The following is a 13,604-nucleotide window of genomic DNA, read 5'->3' on the forward strand; positions in this document are numbered from 1 at the left end:
GCTGGTATTTGTTGATGCTGCAGTGAACCTGAGGGCCTATTTTGGATAGTCACATTTTCAGAATTATAATTCACTTAGTTTTTTTTTTTTGGTTTATCATATGAGCAAATATAATTATGTTCTAATGTGTTTTTCACTGACATGTCATGTCACTTGAAATCACATACATCAATCATGTCATGTCATGTCATGTCATGTCATGTCATATTCTCATATATCAGATCAGATCACATCATATCATTCAGTGAAGCTTCCACATCCGTGCCTGTTACCAAATGTTGCCAATCACCTCATCACATCTGCCAGGTCCCCATCAGCTCTTTTTATTCTTTTTTATATTCTTGTCATCATATACAGAAATAGATATGTTATGGAGATAGATATGGGAGAACTCCATGTATGAGGAGGGTCCTGAACCTGACAATACCGCGAGGCGATGGAGAGTGAAACCCCACCTGCTGCGGTCAGAGCGTGTAAATATATGTACAGATGTGTCATGACAGTTCAGCAGCTTACAACGAGCGCCACAGCAGAGTCAGCTTTAAGGTGCTGTGTGTGGCGCTGGTAGACTGCCAAAACTACACTGACCATAAAACAGGGAAGGTGCATTTCAAACCTGTGGGCTATTAAAGGTGCTACATGTAGCATTTTTAGACATCTATATATCATTGTGAAATTAATTTAGTGCCTTGGTATAATTACTGTAAACAAATGAGACCATGGTGGAGACGATCGGTCGCCTCACACCAGTGGTATTGTTAGTGCAAGTGTTTCTCTAAATGAAGACTACATTTCCCATAAACCCCATGATTTATTGACATTAAAATGTGACTTGCAGCACCTTTAACTTCCTTGACTGCCATAGTAAGGAAGAGGGGAATGCAAGGGTCAGAGCCACAGCACCCTGACAGTAGAAGCTATAAAAACTATTCCTGTGTCTCTCAAATGATAATGTATGACAGAGAAGAGCTATATAAAGAAGTAATATGAGGCAAAATTCAGTTGTCAGTATTGTGATTTCAATACATTTTTTTTTTTTCAATTTATTGTGCAGCCCTAATCTCATCAGCATGTACATTCACCAGTGTGTTCATTTATGTTGCAGTGATGTCTTACTTTCTTGTTTGAAACGATGGGCTTGCACTGCTGTTTCCTACACTCTAAACTAAAAGGGTTCTATATGGTTCTTTAAGTTTGTGCTATAGCAGAACCCTTTATGGTGCTATAAAAAAACATTTAAAGATGTATGAAATGTTTCCAAGGACTGTTTTGGACTGTTTTTTTTTAAGAATAACATTGGGTTCTTTAATCTGATTTACCAATTTTTGATTTTAACAAATTAGAGGGTCCATTGAAAGATCACAGTCCTGTATAGAGCCGCTAGATCCATTGAAGAACCCTCCTTTTCCTGTGTGTACAGTAGTGTGAGATCTGTGTCAGAGTTAATAAAGCAAGGTAAGCTGAAAGAATAAGGTAAGGCTCGCTGAACTGAGCTCACCTGACACTTATCTGGGGATTAAAACGGTGGTTTCTGAAATCAAATCAGCATGGGACCAGTCACTGTTTGCTATGCTGTGTCTGGCATTAATTACCTCAAGGGAATCAACCAGTTTAGCCCAGGATGCGGTCCAAACTTTGGGAGCCTTTTCCATTACTCAAGCAGTTGAGAGTATATGCCATGGATCGTAAAGAGCGATACCCCACAGTTAGACCTGTTTGTGTCAAAAATATTTCCCAAACCCACAGAACTTTATTTTAAATTCTAGTCAAGATTCCAAGGTTTCCAAAGATACCAAATATGTCAGGCTGAATTACAGGGAAATGTGTAGAAAATGCTGCACAATCATCTAGATTTTTTTTTTTTTTTACATTTGATGGAATGGTGCAGCCCGAAAAAGTGTCACTTTGGGTTTGAATGAGCAGATACAGAATATGTATGTGACATTGTCGTACAGTATGGAATTTTTTTTTCTAACTTTCTAACTTTAAGCTATTTAAGAGGAAATTTAAGGGGAAACTCAGAGTACAAGGGGTTAAATAAAAATTAGAGTTGAACTTCAGAATCCCCCCATCTTTAATATAATGTCCTCTTTAGGGAATGTGGAAATTAGATGAACAATTCCTTTGGAGTAATTGGGTCAAATATAGTGATAGATCATAATCACCGTTCTTTATCTGGTATCTAAAGTAACTATCTCATGCCAAAAATGAACTGGACCATGTTTTCATAATCGCTCAGTACCTTCTTATGATGATGTGTTACATGAATCTAGCATGAGAGTTTTATGTTGATGTGCTTTCCATTCCTGGAAAACTTTGACTATATTTTAATCCCTCTTTCAGTAATACTTTCATCTTTTGTTTTTTGGGAGTTGACATGCACTTGAGATCCAAGTTGGGATCTTCAAAAGACACAGATTCCATTCTACTTTAGTTGTTTTTTTTGTTTTGGGCTTTTAGGTGCCATAATTAGCTGTCTGCTCTTGTTATCGCTGAGAGAATAACGATCTATTGATGAGTGGCCACTGCCGGTATCTCTCTCACCTGAATCATACCTGCTGGAGAGCAGTGCCACCATTTGATCCATAGTTGGAACTCATTTGATGCCGTTTCTTGAAAGTTGGTAAACACTAACAGTGTCTGACTCATCCAGATCATCTTTGAGGGGCTTCTCTGAAGGATCCAAAGCATCCTAAGCACTTTGATCCTATCCTGTTGGCTGGTAATGTGGACAGACATGGAAATCTAGACTTGAGAAGCCTCTATTGAAATCTAATTTAGAAACTGAAGCTGTCATAAAATGAACTTTGATTCAGCAGAAAATGGCTAAGTGCATGGCTAAGTGAAAGCTTTGTGAAACTCTCTTAACCTATTATAACTCAAAATGCAGGTATACTTTACTATAGTCTTTTCATTTATTACAAATATAAACAAACTAGGGTTAGACCAATGTAACATGCTGATATTGGGCTTTAAATAAAAGTCAGATATCGGCTAGTCAATGTTGTCCACCTCTGATATTATGGATATGATGTAGTTTGATTGATTATATATTTATTGTAGAATACAACATTGGTTGGCTATGGGAAGCACTTAAATTGAATTGATTATAATTTAACATTTTGATTGGATTCCACTCAAGTATGCATAATTATGTTATTAGACTCATTATGTTATTACGCTATTAGTATTATCCTGGGTGTTAGTGGAGATCTAGGGATACACTGAATACTTGTAAAGTTTTAGAAGTGTATAGCATGAAAATGGTCAAATATAATCATATTGAACAAAATATCGGAATAATATCGAAACAAAATATTGGCGATCGGCAGCTTCAACCCAAAAATTGCAGAATTGGTATCAGCCTTTTTACAGCTGCAAACTTCTCTTTCTTTCTATCTTCAATCTTTAATAATCTAAAATAATTGTCACATTCTTTGATTCATTTAGTAAGCTGTCAATTAGAAAAGTCATTCACTGGGATCAAATAAGATCTGCTGTCACTATGGCCTTTTTAACATAAAACATTCACTATGCTGACAGCCATCTTTGATAATGTGGACAGTCATTAGCGAAGCGTTTGGCTGCTCATCTTTGAAGTACGCAGCCATTGAGATTCCACTTGATAATTTTCACCTCTTCTAAAATCTGACTCGACTTTTAAACTCTGACATTACGGTCAGTTGTGACAGCAGAGATATGATTCAGTGTTGTGGAGCGGTCGCTCAATCGTTTTTAGATGACACCATGTATTTTGTGTTTATTGGAAAAGACATGAATTGTCCGTCTGTATGCTTATTTTCCCATCACTGTGGTCAATGACACTACGATTGCACAAAGTTTGAATTCCCTCATTCTGTTTGAAAAGGCCTTGATAATGGCTCAATAGTCTCTGCCAAGCAGCCAGGCTCTTAAAAGAAACCCTATTACAGCAGTCTTATCCTCGCCGTGCCGTGTTTATAGGCTTTGTCCCTCAGTAAACACTGGCCCATGAACCCGCTGCATGTCCTACATACCCATTACACTATATAAATTATCATTTCTTCAGCTGCTCTATAGCCACTTAATCCTATTTAGGGTCATGGGGGGCTGGAGCCTATCCCAGCATGCATTGGGTGGAAGGCAGAGAGACACTCTGGACAGGTTAGCAGTCCATCACAGGGACAACCCAGGACCCAGGACCTTCTTGCTGTGAGGCGACAGTGCTAACCAGTACTGAGCCACCATGCTGTTTTTGCCATGTTAATATTAGTGTTAAAATCAATATTCATACTGCAACTAAGATATGTTAGATGGCGCCAAAAAGTATATAATGATGAAAATACTAATACTACTACTGTTACTACAAAAACTACTGCTACTACTACTACCACTACTGATAATGATAATAGTACTACTGCTGCTACTACTAATACTAATACTGATATTACTGATACTGATACTATTACTACTGCTACTTCTGCTACTAAAACTACTACCACTGCTACTACTACTACTACTACTACTACTACTACTGCTAGTACTACTGCTAATACTGCTGCTACTACTACTGCTAATATTACTACTGCTACTGGTACTCCTGCTGGTACTACTACCACTACTACTACTATTACAATGCAGTGACAACAGCAACAATAATAATAATAACAACAATGATAATAACAACAACAACAATAACAGCAACAACAATAATAATAATCATAATCATACGCATAATTGTAATAATAATATATTTGTGGATAATAATAATATATATTGTGGAGTACTGCAATATTATCTGCATCGACATATATACACACTTTCAAAAAAAGTAGTGTTGTATCAATGGTATTTAAATTGTGTTGAAATACTTGCCCAATATGTTTAGATGCTTTCTCTGTTTCCATTCAGCCTTCGCACCTCTCAAGTCATTTATAATAAGTTTTATTTCCCTTTCATGAAACTTCATTCGCACCATCTATCTTAGTATATCTCAGGAGGGATGACTTTGTGTTAATAATTGGAAAGGCTGAAGGAAACATATGGAGAAACTGACGAGGTCTTGATGGTAACACTGACAGTACGGCTTCTAATAATAAGGATACTGATGCTACAAATGCCTCACCCTTTGGCTCGAGTGCAACATGATGCTACGTGACGTGTTGACAGGCTTCCAGGCTCTATTATTTGATAATCCAGGGTCTCGTCATTAGCTAAGAGCAGACAAACAGAGGAGCAGCATCTGCCAGGGTTTATTCTGGCTGTGAGTGTGCTTTGTTTGTGTTGAAACAGTCCCACCAGAGCAAATCATGGGATTTTGAAATAGACAAAAATTAAACCTCCCCCTAATTGAAAAATGTAAATCTTGTGTAAATCATAAATACTCACTGAATTTGCAAAATCTGTCTATTAAATGCATTTTAATTGCTGTAAAGTGTTTTGTACATAAAACTTCTGAAGCACTTGAGCATATTCTCTTATTCCAGCGGTAGGAAGGACTGCAATAATTGACATGGACCTTTTATAGCTCGGCCTACGTTACATTTCTCCTCAAGTTGACTGGATAATGGGCGAAATGAGACACAATTATGGCAGACTGCGGCGGAATTCAATTTCCTGATTATTTTGTTATGATTATAATTACAGTATGTCCACACGGTAAATGGATTGCATTTAACATAGTGCAGTTAAGAACCCTTACATCAGAGGCAAAAGAAATGACCTGACATTTCCATAATGGCTGACTGTAACTGCGCAAGTCGTTTTTTTCATTTATAGCGGCTGTCATTCTGGCTGCTCGTTCAGCATACAAATCCATTATTTCCCCCGGAAAACTCATAATTCATAAGCTCATTACAGAGGGTGTGAATTAAAGAGGCTGCGCGCGTCCTTTGTGCAATTTCCTGATCAGGAGTGGCCTAGTTTTGAAAGTCAAGAACGGTTTCAAAACCGTTTATTCTTCCAACTTCTGCAGATTCTTCCCGGTGACTTTGAAAAGACTCTTGTTTGTCCTTGTGTAACAGAAAGTTCAGATCACACCAAGGCTTGTGCTGTGCAGAGGATCTGTGCGTGGTCCACTTAGCCGTGGCGTGTCACACTTTTGTGCAGCTTGACCTTCTCCAGAGTCTTGTCTTTCTCCACCGGAGCACCATTTGATCATCACCTTGCTGCTGCTGCTGCTGCTGTGGATCTTGAGGACGGAGTCGACAGGGGAGGGGGGGGGATGCGCTCCAGCTGCCAGTAGGGGGCAGAAGTGATCCACATTTCACGCTCCCTGTAATCTAGTGTTTCCTATCTGATTTGGGGCGGGAGGTGCGGCAGGGAGAATGCCTTTAAGCTCCACTGCCTCTATAGACCCAGATGCATGAAGGAAAGGGCTGCTGCTCCCAAGGTCAGCCATCTGAGGACCGGCACTGACCGCAGCTCCTCTCCCCTTCCACTGATGACCGCCGGACTAATTGGCTATGGGTTGCCTCTGCGACACTGAAAATGAAACTGAACCGAGATGACAGCCCCTCTGGACTATCTGAGATGCAGCTTTTTAAAGGTCCCATATGGCAATTGTCAGAGCCGGGGCTGTTTGAGGGGGAGAACTCTTCATATCCTATTTCATTAGCCTTGTCTGCTGTTGTGGATGAGATGTAATGTGGTGGCAAAGTGTATCTCAACATCCCCTCTCCGCCGGTAGCTGTCAGATCACCACCAAGGAAAATAAGCTTAGTCATGGATATTGCGTTCGCTCCCTCTCTCTCTCTTTTTTGTGTGTGCGCTGATTGATGGCGCGTAATCTATTAAGAGGATTTGGGCTAGTCTGAAATTGAGGGCAGAACTCACAGAGAATTAGCTTTCTTAATGTCAGGAAATTCCGACGTCAAACTACAGTAACAAGAGGTAAGGGTAACTTCAGTGACGATGTTGGAAAACTCATTAGCCGTAAAAGCTCTTTAGTTGCTCCGTACAGTCTATGTACCGATAGATAAGGATTTCACAGAAACCCTTGACACTGGAAAGCAAGGACCATGGACCAGACATTTTCAGTCATCACCATATCACCAAGCCACGGGTAAAAAGCATGCCATTTAATCATAAAATATATTTCATCTCCCCCACCCCCTTTCCTTCGAATCTGCTTGATTCAAGGTATACTAGTCAGAATTGTTTCGACCTTACTGTAGCTCTTAGGAGCTAGTCATAGTTTATGAAATATTTTGTCTACCGGAGGCAAAAAAGGTGTGTGGGTAGCTTTATTTCTGCCAGCTTGACAGAGACAGGAGCCATGTAAGAAATACTGGCCCAGTAACTTGCAGCTTGCCTTTGGAAATTTACAAGAAAAACCACGAGGCCATACGAGGAGAATTTATGTCCGAAATCATTTTGATCGGACAAGTCTGAGTGAAGATTCATCTCTGTTGTTCTGCCGCTTATTGGATTTCACTTTGTTTTATGTGAAAGGGTTCTGAACTGTTGGCTCCAAGACTTTGGTGGCCATTTGATAAGAGACAACGGTAATGATTTGGCGGTGCAATTACCCCTCGGAACTGGGCAGCGGTGACAGTTGTAAAAGGACAAGCGGCTGTGTTTCGGTCCAGAGATGGGCAATGTCGGGTTGCTGCAGAGGGAAGCCCATCAAACTGGAGCTGAATTAGCTGTTATTTATGCTTTCATACCGACTTCCCCAGAGAGTTTAAGTACTACACTGACTTTCTGGGAGTTTGTCACCTTACCCAACATGTGATGAAAGTTTTCCCGCCAAAATCATCTCTGTGTCTCCGGTAGATAGCTCTGTCTGGTGCGCATGCTAACGCTTTAGCGCACAGTATGTTGAGTAATAACATGCCACTAGCATTATCCTAAAAGTGAGAAAATGAGAAACTTGTAGCAACTCTAAGGCTGGATGGTTAGTTAATTTTAATGACGCTTCTAAACCTGCCAGGCTTCTTGAGGGGATTGGTGAAATAGACATGAAATAAGAAAAGAAAAAAAAGACTGCACTTTAAATGGCAGAATATCTCTTTCTGTGTAAGTTTGAGCATAACTTGTTTTGTTTACACAGGAAGTTAGAGAAGCTAGCCAGACAGCTAAAGTTTTTTGTGCTGCTGATTTGTAATGGACTTCACTAATGATGAAGGTTGTGACTTTTTTTTCCAAAAGTTATAAATGTACAGGCCATAGAACATAAACCAATGTCAACTTTGGATTAGTAAGAGGTTTATCTTCATACTTTGGATAATGCTAGTCGCCTACGATGACTTAACATACTGTATGCTAAAGCGTTAGCATGCGCACCAGACAGAGCTATCTACCAGAGACACAGATGATTTTAGTACCACATACTAGGTAAGGGTGTTGTCCTTTAAGCAGTTAACAAAACTTTCAGCACAACCAGTAATAACGTTTGGATGACAGAAAGCAATTACAACTTTTGTCCATACTTTTCTTGATTGCATATCTTTTATCTAATGGTAGCAGAATTTATCTGCCTTCATAATATCTATGTTTTTCTAATGCTCTATTGATCCCTGAGAAATGAGTCTTTTCTCTTAAGGTCAGAGGTCAGGTTCAGCTATAGCACCCCTGGAACTGGTAAGGATTTAGTGTCTTGCTCAAGGACACTTCAGCAGGGCGGATGCTCGCTGTCACAGTCTTAGTTCCGGTCTTCTTGTTGAAGGATGCTCTCCCTACTCCACCGCCTGATAATTATATATTCAAATTTATACAAGGCAGCGGAACATCTGCAAAAGTTTAGAGAAATAGCTGCCGGCAAATGTTTTTTGTGATTTTACGGATCAGTATTTTTCGCTTTTACCTTGACCCCGCATCGAGGAGGCGCTTGCACCACAATCTGTCTGCTAACTACCATCTGTCATAAAGTGCATCTGTGGACTTGAATTCAACCCCGCACATCTCAGCAAGTGCTTGCAGCGCTGCACCGAGCCCTGCACACCGGCTCCGTACCCCGGACGAATCTGTCCACACGTCACACCGAGGTCTGGAGATCAGACCTCGGTGGGATGTAATCAGCAGAACAATAGACTAATTTAAAATCGGGAGGAACAAGCTAGTTTACAGGGATTCTTGGCAGGGTGGTGGATCCTCTTGTGTGTGTCATGAGTTTCCCAGAGACCTGTGAATTCTTCTTAAACCAGAGCATAACAGGCTGTGAGGGGCTCCGCAGAGGCACCGCTCTGGATACACAGTCATGAATATTTCATACTTCATACCTTTACTTTTACTGGTCTCTGTCGGCAGAGCCCGCTGGTTACCTCTCCTTGCCACATGCAAAGTCCAGATACACAAGAGGGAGGTGTTTGACAGTTTGTTTGTATAGGGACATCATAAGGACAATCCTGCCTGTCTCAGCATGACTGTAATATATGGAAAGCCATGGAAGTGTCAGGGTGCGAGGAAGGCGATTCAAGCAAGCTGCCATGCTGTGTATTAGCAATAAAAAGGCACATATTAGCGTGTGGGCCGGCTGGTGACAATACACAGAAACGCATCCGGGACAGGCAGAGGATCTATGTATGTTTGAGTGTCCGCCTCCAGGTTTCGCTGCATGCGTCCGGGAAGGTGAAAGGAGAGAAAAGCCACACGCTGAGCTCAGCGGGGCACGAGCTGAGCTTCCAAGACAATTCTTAGGTGCTCGCGTGGTTCAAAACCCCCCCGACTCGACGAGGGGAAAAACGGCGGAATGTGTCAAAGATCAGAAATAATCAGCGTGGCCGGAGGAGCCAGCGTGCTCAACACAGGTTAAGATCACACTCCCAATTACAGTGAAACCTATGGCAGTACTTCGTTATATTGAGTCTCTCACATATGGATGGATGAATAGTATGGATATCCAGTTGGAGAATATTATTTTCCATTTTCGTTTGGACCTCTAATGGTATCCTATGCTGCGCTCACATCATATGGGTGTAACTCATCAACATGGATTAAAATAACGCATTCAAACTCATTTGAAGCCATCAAGATGTCATGATTGTAGTTTTCTGTAGACGTTGGTTGCTCCTGATCAGCTGTTACACACTTGCACTTAGTGTTAATACATCTGAGTTCGTGTTTTACAGCAAACCAAACATCGCCATGTCAGCCGCAGATGAAAAATTCAGCAAGTAGCCGAGTCTTGCCGCGGCATTTTAATAAACAAAATGACTCACGCTGAAAATCATTCCTTTTATTTTTATTTTTTTACATGAATATATCATTCCCTACACTTGACTACAGGTATTTCTTCTGTTGGTGAAGTCAGAGAAATCAGAGTCCATCATCAAACGCAGAGATCCCAAGTAGAATTTACCAGCTGAAAGGTGACACCGACAGTGTTTTCAAGAAGGACGCTCATATCTGCCGTCTTTACCATGTGACATGAACGCAGCATACGGTCCAAGGACGTGGTGGATGATGCCTCTTTTTTTCCCCCAGCCGTACAACCTTTTGAATGTCCTGCTCATTATTTATTTGACTGCGACGGTGCAGAAGGCCTTAATCATGAGAGCGAGGGTGAGAGCAACAGATTGTGATTGATGGGTGGCATGTCTGCTGAGACGTGGGCAGAGGAGACAGTAATGGCACAGACAGCGCTCCGACAGATGGTTGGTGATTTAGAGCCGCAGCCTCACTCTAGATAGGTTAATTAGCCTGATAAGCAAAAAATGTGTTGGATTTGGCACCTTGTCTGCAACTGGTTGATATTGCCTTCATATGGCCACCACTTATCTTCCCCCAACATCCAAGAACCTACGGATGATGCTTCCCACGTGGTACCCAAACTGTCACAGCAACACATGAGCGGCTGACGTCAGCTTCCTCTGTTGACAGGCTAGAGTGCAAGCAAGTCATTTACCAGCAGGCGCCATTCAAAAGAGAGGAGAGCTTTTTCTCTGAGATGTGGATCACTTGTGTAAATGCGGGATGATTGTGTTCATCTCACAGAAAAGGACTGCAGCAGTATGACCATCTTGCCTGCCTAGTGCCTAGTGCCTAGTGCCTAGTGCCTAGTGCCTAGTGCCTGGTGATGTTCTGCTGGTTGTAAAACCTCATCCAGACCCTCATGCACCCCTGCTGGCATCACATCAAACCCTGCCAGAGCTTCCTTGGCCGCCCTCTCCACCTCTCCACCTCCCAACTGTTTCAATCAAAAAGGCGGTAGACTCTCTCCCCTCCTTTTAAACAAATTTGTCAAAGGTGAGCAAACAACATTAAAAACTAGAGATGACCCTCTTTGTACTGAATAGTGAGCAGCTTTATATAACACCGCAGCCAGCAAACAGAAGGTATTTCATTAAGATGTGCTTAGTTCCTAATACCTGCTGGCAACTTAGTATCACTGGTTTCCAATTTGCATATAAATGTATTCTATTTCATTGGTGTATTGTGAGGAGGATTTATTACGAGGGCTCCAGCATGTAGACTTAAACACAGTCCGACTCTATTATGGCATTGGTCTCATCAAAGATGGGTCTCTGTTATTAAGACCTCAGATACTAGAGCACAAAGGCAGACCCACATAGCAGATTAGACAACTCCGTTTGATGGTGATATAAGGCGGTTCAAACATTTACTTGAGCGAGTCTGATGTAAACAAAACGCTCCTTTTTCAAAGGACATCACTGAGAGAGAAACCTGTTCATGGAGCTGAATAATGCAGGATGCTGAGGATGATCACAGCCTTCTCTAAACTCGCTACATATTCCACAGTGTGCTGCTGGATGTGTGCCCCCTCAGATCGACTTGCCCTATTTTTATTTTTTTTTTCTCACGTCTATATGCTTTATTATTTCTTGAAAGGAAAAAGAGGTGCAGTTGTTCCACGCTGTATTGTTTAAAGTATCAAAAGAGATAAGAATAGTAGATGCCCCATCCACTGTGCACTGTGTAGTCTATCTTCTTTGGTGCCGCAGATAGCAATAAACTTGTGATTGAATAAGGTCTGCTACATACATGGAGGACCTTGAGTGGGCCTTTAATGTATCAAAAATATAATATTTTTTTTATTTTGAATACATGTGGAAATGTCATGCTAAAAATTAAGTTGAAGTGTTAAACTGATTACAGTACGCTGATGAAGGTAAGTCTACTGAAATGGAAGCCTTTAAATACTTTTTGGTAAATGGCTCGTGTTTTCCATTTCTTTCATTACTTTAAGATAAGATGTTATTACAGTTTGACTTTGTTTTCTCAGTTTCAGCTCATGCCAGAAGGACAGAGTTCATCCGTATGAACCGATGATTGCTGCAGCGCGGAGAGAAACCGCTCGACTTTTTCCAGCGCCAGACGATCCGAGTTCCTTCAAACTCTCAATCACCTAAACTGGCGTGTGCGAGAGATGTGGGAAAGCCGGGAGAAAATGCATGTCTTACCTTGGTTTTATTTTGAGCATTGTCAGTGAGCGTTTTGAGTGCTGTCAGTGCAACGTCTCCCCGCTCTGGATGAGATAAAGGAGCGAACACTCGCTATGACAAGCCCGAGTTGTTGTGCTGTTGCACATAGTGAAGCCGGAGCTCAAACGCATGCAAATTCTGACAGTGCTGATGAGCAGCTACATGTTTTATCCTGAGGGGCAATCTGATATTCTTCAGGAAAGGCTTTTGAGCGCATTGATGTTCGCAATTAAGGCGGAAGACAAGGGAACAAACTTTCATCTCAATTTATGTCTGCCGATTTTGTGAAGTTGACTCCCTCACGCCTGCTCCGCAGACACTAGAATACCATTCCTGACAATCATTATATAATGGATGAACGAGGAAGGATTGTATACTCGAGATCCATCTAATTAACTGATAGCATCGCCGTGCACGGTGTCAGGGAGTTGATTTTTCCTCATAGTTATATCTCATCTTGTGTTGTGTGAAAGCGATGAAATTAATAATAGATAAATCCAAAGCATTTTTTAAGAGAGCGGGATATCTGCAACCAACCGCATTTATCCATCTGAACAAGTTGTTCCCTATACTCTTTGCTCTGAACTGCGATTGCTGTAATTACATCCTGAGGCGTTCAATGTCTGCTCCTTGCAGAGGAATAAAGGGAATAGGAATAAGATCCTAATTAGTTATTGAACAATAGTAGTTCTTAAGCAGTCTTGGCCTGGATTGGACTTGTGTCAGCGCATGTTAGGGCCACTGATAAGAGGAGTTGTGATTCAAGTGTGCTGTACAATACAATGCACAGCTACCTCTTTGGGAATATTTTGGGAGTATATAGGGGAGAGGAGGGTATGTTGTCACACTTTTTAGTCATTGGTGTATTTCTCAGTAGTGCCTATATTTTTCTAGCTAGATTAAGGTCTTCTCTAAAAAATGGCATTTTTACATTTTGAATAATTTACTGGAAGAAAACTTTATTACTGATGAAATACCACTTGACAACTTGTGACAATTTACCCCATGTCAGGGCATGTTGTCACACATGGCGGGGCATGTTGTCACATAGACAGCTGTGCTGTGTTTGTGCACACAATTCTATTTCCTTTGAAGTGTATACACAATAACAACATGAAAAACATACTCTTGTATTGAAAACAACATACCTCATCTCAGAAATCGACACCCATCACACACCAGGTAAAATAACCCCTCCCTCACCTATTCTGGGATGCACAGACAAACATACGTTATGATACA

The 13,604-nt window shown here is 41.2% G+C and overlaps 1 protein-coding gene across 1 annotated transcript in view; it reads left to right on the plus strand.

The window, feature by feature from the left end:
- Positions 1–13,604, plus strand: part of tm2d2 (TM2 domain containing 2) — a 178,289-nt gene that overhangs the window by 19,865 nt on the left and 144,820 nt on the right. The window lies entirely within an intron of this gene.

This window comes from Centroberyx gerrardi, chromosome 8 (assembly GCF_048128805.1).
Source record: "Centroberyx gerrardi isolate f3 chromosome 8, fCenGer3.hap1.cur.20231027, whole genome shotgun sequence".
Taxonomy (NCBI): Eukaryota; Metazoa; Chordata; class Actinopteri; order Beryciformes; family Berycidae; genus Centroberyx; species Centroberyx gerrardi.